Source organism: Ptychodera flava, unplaced genomic scaffold (genome assembly GCF_041260155.1).
Source record: "Ptychodera flava strain L36383 unplaced genomic scaffold, AS_Pfla_20210202 Scaffold_126__1_contigs__length_170810_pilon, whole genome shotgun sequence".
In the NCBI taxonomy this organism is placed as follows: Eukaryota; Metazoa; Hemichordata; class Enteropneusta; family Ptychoderidae; genus Ptychodera; species Ptychodera flava.
The window spans coordinates 160,445-169,478 of NW_027248308.1; positions in this window are offsets into that span (position 1 = coordinate 160,445).

Genomic DNA, 9,034 nt, shown 5'->3' on the forward strand with positions numbered 1-9,034 from the left:
TTAAGTATAAGGTGACCAATATGCTCGGTAGTGTTTGGCAATGCCGACCAATAAAAGTGGCGAGGACTAGAAAGTCGGCCGTTAAATTTAGTGACTCTAAGCGGGCAGCTTGTGACAAGTGCCCAATAAAGAGCTGGTTATATTCCCTACCTAAAGTACGGCAATTTCAATGGTTATACATATTCAGAAGACTTTGAGTTTGCCAGTAGAGTACTACCCATCGCCTGTCAGAAAAGTAAATAAAGACAAAAATGTACAAATTTTATTCTGCGTCTACATTTACCGCAGATGGAACAATCTATTTCTGGCAAACATGAATTTAGATTGATTTTCTTTTTTAGACAAAATTTACCATTCAATGACTCAGCATAAATGTAATAACGGAAATGCCTTGTGATATGTACGTTGGACTGGCAGGGTTCTAAGGGCATTTTAATATTCTCCCCGAGGCAGTTTACGGCCGAGATGATAGAAGCTTAATAAAGTCTCTTACTGCTTAGAAGTGGTCAAAAAAGTCATGATAGAACAGATGTAGTGCTATGTTGTTTTCAACTTGTGACAAGTGCCCAATAAAGAGCTGACTATATTTCCTACTTTAAGTACGGCAATTACAATGGTTATTCACAGGCAGAAGACTTCGAGTTTGCCTGTAGAGTACTACCCATCGCTTCTAAGAAAAGTAAACAATGACAAAAATGTACAAATTTTATTCTGCGTCTACATTTACCGCAGATGGAACAATCTATTTCTGGCAAACATTAATTTAGATTGATTTTCTTTTTTATACAAAATTTACCATTCAATGACTCAGCATAAATGTAATAACGGAAATGCCTTGTGATATGTACGTTGGACTGGCAGGGTTCTAAGGGCATTTTAATATTCTCCCCGAGGCAGTTTACGGCCGAGATGATAGAAGCTTAATAAAGTCTCTTACTGCTTAGAAGTGGTCAAAAAAAGTCATGATAGAACGGATGTAGTGCTATGTTGTCTTGTATCAGGAATAAAGTAACCAATATGCTCGGTAGTGTTTGGCAATGCCGACCACTAAAAGTGGCGAGGACTAGAAAGTCGGCCGTTAAATTTAGTGACTCTTAGCGGGCAGCTTTTGACAAGTGCCCAATAAAGAGCTGACTATATTCCCTACCTAAAGTACGGCAATTTTAATGGTTATACACAGGCAGAAGACTTCGAGTTTGCCAGTAGAGTACTACCCATCGCCTGTCAGAAAAGTAAATAAGACAAAAATGTACAAATTTTATTCTGCGTCTACATTTACGCAGATGGAACAATCTATTTCTGTATGTTGTCTTGTATCAGGAATAAAGTGACTAATATGCTCGGTAGTGTTTGGCAATGCCGACCACTAAAAGTGGCGAGGACTAGAAAGTCGGCCGTTAAATTTAGTGAGTCTTAGCGGGCAGCTTGTGACAAGTGCCCAATAAAGAGCTGACTATATTCCCTACCTAAAGTACGGCAATTTCAATGGTTATACACAGGCAGAATACTACGAGTTTGCAAGTAGAGTACTACCATCGCTTCTCAGAAATGTAAACAAAGACAAAAAAGTATAAATTTGATTCTGCGTATACATTTACCGCAGATGGAACAATCTATTTCTGGCAAACATGAATTTAGATTGATTTTCTTTTTTATACAAAATTTACCATTCAATGACTCAGCATTAATGTAATAACGGAAATGCCTTGTGATATGTACGTTGGAATGGCAGGGTTCCAAGCGTATTTTAATATTCTCCTGAGGCAGTTTACGGCCGAGATGGTAGAAGCTTAATAAGTCTCTTACTGCTTAGAAGTGGTCAATAAAAAGTCATGATAGAACGGATGTAGTGCTATGTTGTCTTGTGTCAGGCATAAAGTGACCAATATGCTCGGTAGTGTATAGAACAGATGTAGTGCTATGTTGTCTTTAGCGTGTGAAAAGTGCCCAATAAAGAGCTGACTATATTTCCTACCTAAAGTACGCCAATTTCAATGGTTATTCACGGGCAGAAGACTTCGCGTTTGCCAGTAGAGTACTACCCATCGCCAGTCAGAAAAGTAAATAAAGACAAAAATGTACAAATTTGATTCTGCGTCAACATTACCGCAGATGGAACAATCTATTTCTGGCAAACATGAATTTCGATTGATTTTCTTTTTTATACAAAATTTACCATTCAATGACTCAACATAAATGTAATAACGGAAATGCCTTGTGATATGTACGTTGGACTGGCAGGGTTCTAAGGGCATTTTAATATTCTACCCGAGGCAGTTTACGGCCGAGATGATAGAAGCTTAATAAAGTCTCTTACTGCTTAGAAGTGGTCAAAAAAAGTCATGATAGAACGGATGTAGTGCTATGTTGTCTTGTATCAGGAATAAAGTGACCAATATGCTCGGTAGTGTTTGGCAATGTCGACCACTAAAAGTGGCAATAACAAGAAAGTCGGCCGTTAAATTTAGTGACTCTTAGCGGGCAGCTTGTGAAAAGTGCCCAATAAAGAGCTGACTATATTCCCTACCTAAAGTACTGCAATTTCAATGGTTATACACAGGCAGAAGACTTCGAGTTTGCCAGTAGAGTACTACCCATCGCCTGTCAGAAAAGTAAATAAAGACAAAAATGTACAAATTTTATTCTGCGTCTACATTTACCGCAGATGGAACAATCTATTTCTGGCAAACATGAATTTAGATTGATTTTCTTTTTTATACAAACTTTACCATTCAATGACTCAGCATAAATGTAATAACGGAAATGCCTTGTGATATGTACGTTGGACTGGCAGGGTTCTAAGGGCTTTTTAATATTCTCCCCGAGGCAGTTTACGGCCGAGATGATAGAAGCTTGATAAAGTCTGTTACTGCTTAGAAGTGGTGAAAGAAAAGTCATGATAGAACGGATATAGTGCTATGTTGTCTTGTATCAGGAATAAAGTGACCAATATGCTCGGTAGTGTATAGAACAGATGTAGTGCTATGTTGTCTTTAGCGTGTGAAAAGTGCCCAATAAAGAGCTGACTATATTTCCTACCTAAAGTACGGCAATTTCAATGGTTATACACAGGCAGAAGACTTCGATTTTGCCAGTAGAGTACTACCCATCGCCTGTCAGAAAAGTAAATAAAGACAAAAATGTACAAATTTTTTCTGCGTCTACATTTCCTGCAGATGGAACAATCTAATTCTTGCAAACATGAATTTAGATTTATTTCTTTTTATACAAAATTTACCATTCAATGACTCAGCATAAATGTACTAACGGAAATGCCTTGTGATATGTACGTTGGACTGGCAGGGTTCTAAGGGCATTTTAATATTCTCTCCGAGGCAGTTTACGGCCGAGATGATAGAAGCTTAATAAAGTCTCTTACTGCTTAGAAGTGGTCAAAAAAAGTCATGATAGAACGGATGTAGTGCTATGTTGTCTTGTATCAGGAATAAAGTGACCAATATGCTCGGTAGTGTTTGGCAATGCCGACCACTTAAAGTGGCGAGGACTAGAAAGTCGGCCGTTAAATTTAGTGAGTCTTAGCGGGCAGCTTGTGACAAGTGCCCAATAAAGAGCTGACTATATTCCCTACCTAAAGTACGGCAATTTCAATGGTTAAACACAGGCAGAAGACTTCGAGTTTGCCAGTAGAGTACTACCCATCGCCTGTCAGAAAAGTAAATAAAGACAAAAATGTACAAATTTATTCTGCGTCTACATTTACAGCAGATGGAACAATCTATTTCTGGCAAACATGAATTTAGATTGATTTTCTTTTTTATACAAAATTTACCATTCAATGACTCAGCATAAATGTAATAACGGAAATGCCTTGTGATATGTACGTTGGACTGGCAGGGTTCTAAGGGCATTTTAATATTTTCCCCGAGGCAGTTTACAGCCGAGATGATAGAAGCTTAATAAAGTCTCTTACTGCTTAGAAGTGGTCAAAAAAAGTCATGATAGAACGGATGTAGTGCTATGTTGTCTTGTATCAGGAATAAAGTGACCAATATGCTCGGTAGTGTTTGGCAATGCCGACCACTAAAAGCGGCGAGGACTAGAAAGTCGGCCGTTAAATTTAGTGACTCTTAGCGGGCAGCTCATGACAAGTGCCCAAGAAAGAGCTGACTGTATTCCTTACCTAAAGTACGTTAGTTTCAATGGTTATTCACAGGCAAAAGACTTCGCGTTTGCCAGTAGAGTACTTCCCATCGCCAGTCAGAAAAGTAAATAAAGACAAAAATGTACAAATTTTATTCTGCTTCTACATTTACCGCAGATGGAACAATCTATTTCTGGCAAACATGAATTTAGATTGATTTTCTTTTTTATACAAAATTTACCATTCAATGACTCAGAATAAATGTAATAACGGAAATGCCTTGTGATATGTACGTTGGACTGGCAGGGTCTAAGGGCATTTTAATATTCTCCCCGAGGCAGTTTACGGCCGAGATGATAGAAGCTTACTGTAGTCTCTTACTGCTTAGAAGTGGTCAAAAAAGTCATTATAGAACAGATGTTGTGCTATGTTGTTTTCAACTTGTGACAAGTGCCCAATAAAGAGCTGACTATATTCCCTACCAAAAGTACGGCAATTTTAATGGTTAAACACAGGCAGAAGACTTCGAGTTTGCCAGTAGAGTACTACCCATCGCCTGTAAGAAAAGTAAATAAAGACAAAAATGTACAAATTTTATTCTGCGTCTACATTTACCGCAGATGGAACAATCTATTTCTGGCAAACATGAATTTAGATTGATTTTCTTTTTTATACAAAATTTACCATTCAATGACTGAGCATTAATGTAATAACGGAAATGCCTTGTGATATGTACGTTGGACTGGCAGGGTTCTAAGGGCATTTTAATATTTTCCCGAGGCAGTTTACAGCCGAGATGATAGTAGCTTAATAAAGTATCTTACTGCTTAGAAGTGGTCAAATAAAGTCATGATAGAACGGATGTAGTGCTATGTTGTCTTGTATCAGGAATAAAGTGACCAATATGCTCGGTAGTGTTTGGCAATGCCGACCACTAAAAGTGGCGAGGACTAGAAAGTCGGCCGTTAAATATAGTGACTCTTAGCGGGCAGCTCATGACAAGTGCCCAAGAAAGAGCTGACTATATTCCTTACCTAAAGTACGTTAGTTTCAATGGTTATTCACAGGCAGAAGACTTCGCGTTTGCCAGTAGAGTACTACCCATCGCCAGTCAGAAAAGTAAATAAAGACAAAAATGTACAAATTTTATTCTGCTTTACATTTACCGCATATGGAACAATCTATTTCTGGAAAACATGAATTTAGATTGATTTTCTTTTTATACAAAATTTACCATTCAATGACTCAGCATAAATTTAATAACGAAAATGCCTTGTGATATGTACGTTGGACTGGCAGGGTTCTAAGGGCATTTTAATATTCTCCCGAGGCAGTTTACAGCCGAGATGATAGAAGCTTAATAAAGTCTCTTACTGCTTAGAAGTGGTCAAAAAAAGTCATTATAGAACGGATGTAGTGCTATGTTGTCTTGTATTAGGAATAAAGTGACCAATATGCTCGGATTGTTTGGCAATGATGATCACTAATAGTGGCGAGGACTAGAAAGACAGCCGTTAAATTTAGTGACTCTAAGCGGCAGCTTGTGACAAGTGCCGAATAAAGAGCTGACTATATCAATACCAAAAGTACGGCAATTTCAATGGTTATACACAGGTAGAAGACTTCGCGTTTGCCAGTAGAGTACTACCCATCGCCTGTCAGAAAAGTAAATAAAGACAAAAGTCTACAAATTTGATTCTGCGTCTACATTTGCCGCAGATGGAACAATCTATTTCTGGCAAACATGAATTTAGATTGATTTTGTTTTTTAAACAAAATTACCATTCAATGACTCAGCATAAATGTAATAACGAAAATGCCTTGTGATATGTACGTTGGACTGGCAGGGTTCCAAGGGCATTTTAATATTCTCCCGAGGCAGTTTACGGCCGAGATGATAGTAGCTTAATAAAGTTTCTTACTGCTTAGAAGTGGTCAAAAAAAGTCATTATAGAACGGATGTAGTGCTATGTTGTCTTGTATTAGGAATAAAGTGACCAATATGCTCGGTAGTGTTTGGCAATGACGATCACTAATAGTGGCGAGGACTAGAAAGACAGCCGTTAAATTTAGTGACTCTAAGCGGGCAGCTTGTGACAAGTGCCGAATAAAGAGCTTACTATTCAATACCTAAAGTACGGCAATTTTAATGGTTATACACAGGTAGAAGACTTCGCGTTTGCCAGTAGAGTACTACCCATCGCCTGTCAGAAAAGTAAATAAAGTCAAAAATGTACTAATTTTATTCTGCGTCTACATTTACCGCAGATGGAACAATTCTGGCAAACATGAATTTAGATTGATTTTCTTTTTATACAAAATTTACCATTCAATGACTCAGCATTAATATAATAACGGAAATGCCTTGTGATATGTACGTTGGACTGGCAGGGTTCTAAGGGCATTTAATATTCTCCCCAAGGCAGTTTACGGCCGATATGATAGTAGCTTAATAAAGTCTCTTACTGCTTAGAAGTGGTCAAAAAAAGTCATTATAGAACGGATGTAGTGCTATGTTGTCTTGTATTAGGAATAAAGTGACCAATATGCTCGGTAGTGTTTGGCAATGCCGACCACTAAAAGTGGCGAGGACTAGAAAGTCGGCCGTTAAATTTATTGACTCTTTGCGGGCAGCTTGTGACAAGTGCCCAATAAAGAGCTGACTATATTCCCTACCTAAAGTACGGCAATTTCAATGGTTATACACAGGCAGAAGACTTCGTGTTTGCCAGTAGAGTACTACCCATCGCCTGTCAGAAAAGTAAATAAAGACAAAAATGTACAAATTTTATTCTGCGTCAACATTTACCGCAGATGGAACAATCTATTTCTGGCAAACATGAATTTAGATTGATTTTCTTTTTTATACAAAATTTACCATTCAATGACTCAGCATAAATGTAATAACGGAAATGCCTTGTGATATGTACGTTGGACTGGCAGGGTTCTAAGGGCATTTAAATATTCTCCCGAGGCAATTTACAGCCGAGATGATAGAAGCTTAATAAAGTCTCTTACTGCTTAGAAGTGGTCCAAAAAAGTCATGATAGAACGGATGTAGTGCTATGTTGTCTTGTATAAGGAATAAAGTGACCAATATGCTCGGTAGTGTTTGGCAATGCCGACCACTAATAGTGGCGAGGACTAGAAAGACAGCCGTTAAATTTAGTGACTCTTAGCGGGCAGCTTGTGACAAGTGCCCAATAAAGAGCTGACTATATTCCCTACCTAAAGTACGGCAATTTCAATGGTTATACACAGGCAGAAGACTTCGAGTTTGCCAGTAGAGTACTACCCATCGCCTGTCAGAAAAGTAAATAAAGACAAAAATGTACAAATTTTATTCTGCGTCTACATTTACCGCAGATGGAACAATTCTGGCAAACATGAATTTAGATTGATTTTCTTTTTTATACAAAATTTACCATTCAATGACTCAGCATAAATGTAATAACGGAAATGCCTTGTGATATGTACGTTGGACTGGCAGGGTTCTAAGGGCATTTTAATTCTCCCCGAGGCAGTTTACGGGCGAGATGATAGTAGCTTAATAAAGTCTCTTACTGCTTAGAAGTGGTCAAAAAAAGTCATTATAGAACGGATGTAGTGCTATGTTGTCTTGTATCAGGAATAAAGTGACCAATATGCTCGGTAGTGTTTGGCAATGCCGACCACTAAAAGTGGCGAGGACTAGAAAGTCGGCCGTTAAATTAAGTGACTCTTAGCGGGCAGCTCGTGACAAGTGCCCAAAAAGAGCTGACTATATTCACTACCTAAAGTACGGCAGTTTCAATGGTTATTCACAGGCTGAAGACTTCGTTTTTGCCAGTAGAGTACTACCCATCGCCAGTCAGAAAAGTAAATAAAGACAAAAATGTACAAATTTTATTCTGCGTCTACATTTACCGCATATGGAACAATCTATTTCTGGCAAACATGAATTTAGATTGATTTTCTTTTTTATACAAAATTTACCATTCAATGACTCAGCATAAATGTAATGACGGAAATGCCTTGTGATATGTACGTTGGACTGGCAGGTTTCTAAGGGCATTTTAATATTCTCCCCGAGGCAGTTTACGGCCGAGATGATAGTAGCTTAATAAAGTTCTCTACTGCTTAGAAATGGTCAAAAAAAGTCATGATAGAACGGATGTAGTGCTATGTTGTCTTGTATCAGGAATAAAGTGACCAATATGCTCGGTAGTGTTTGGCAATGCCGACCACTAAAAGTGGCGAGGACTAGAAAGTCGGCCGTTAAATTTAGTGACTCTAAGCGGGCAGCTTGTGACAAGTGCCCAATAAAGAGCTGACTATATTCCCTACCTAAAGTACGGCAATTTCAATGGTTATACATATTCAGAAGACTTTGAGTTTGCCAGTAGAGTACTACCCATCGCCTGTCAGAAATGTAAACAAGGACAAAAAAGTACAAATTTTATTCTGCGTCTACATTTACCGCAGATGGAACAATCTATTTCTGGCAAACATGAATTTAGATTGATTTTCTTTTTTAGACAAAATTTACCATTCAATGACTCAGCATAAATGTAATAACGGAAATGCCTTGTGATATGTACGTTGGACTGGCAGGGTTCTAAGGGCATTTTAATATTCTCCCCGAGGCAGTTTACGGCGGAGATGATAGAAGCTTACTAAAGTCTCTACTGCTTAGAAGTGGTCAAAAAGTCATTATAGAACAGATGTTGTGCTATGTTGTTTTCAACTTGTGAGAAGTGCCCAATAAAGAGCTGACTATATTCCCTACCTAAAGTACGGCAATTTCAATGGTTATACACAGGCAGAAGACTTTGAGTTTGCCAGTAGAGTACTACCCATCGCCTGTCAGAAAAGTAAATAAAGACAAAAATGTACAAATTTTATTCTGCGTCTACATTTCCCGCAGATGGAACAATCTATTTCTGGCAAACA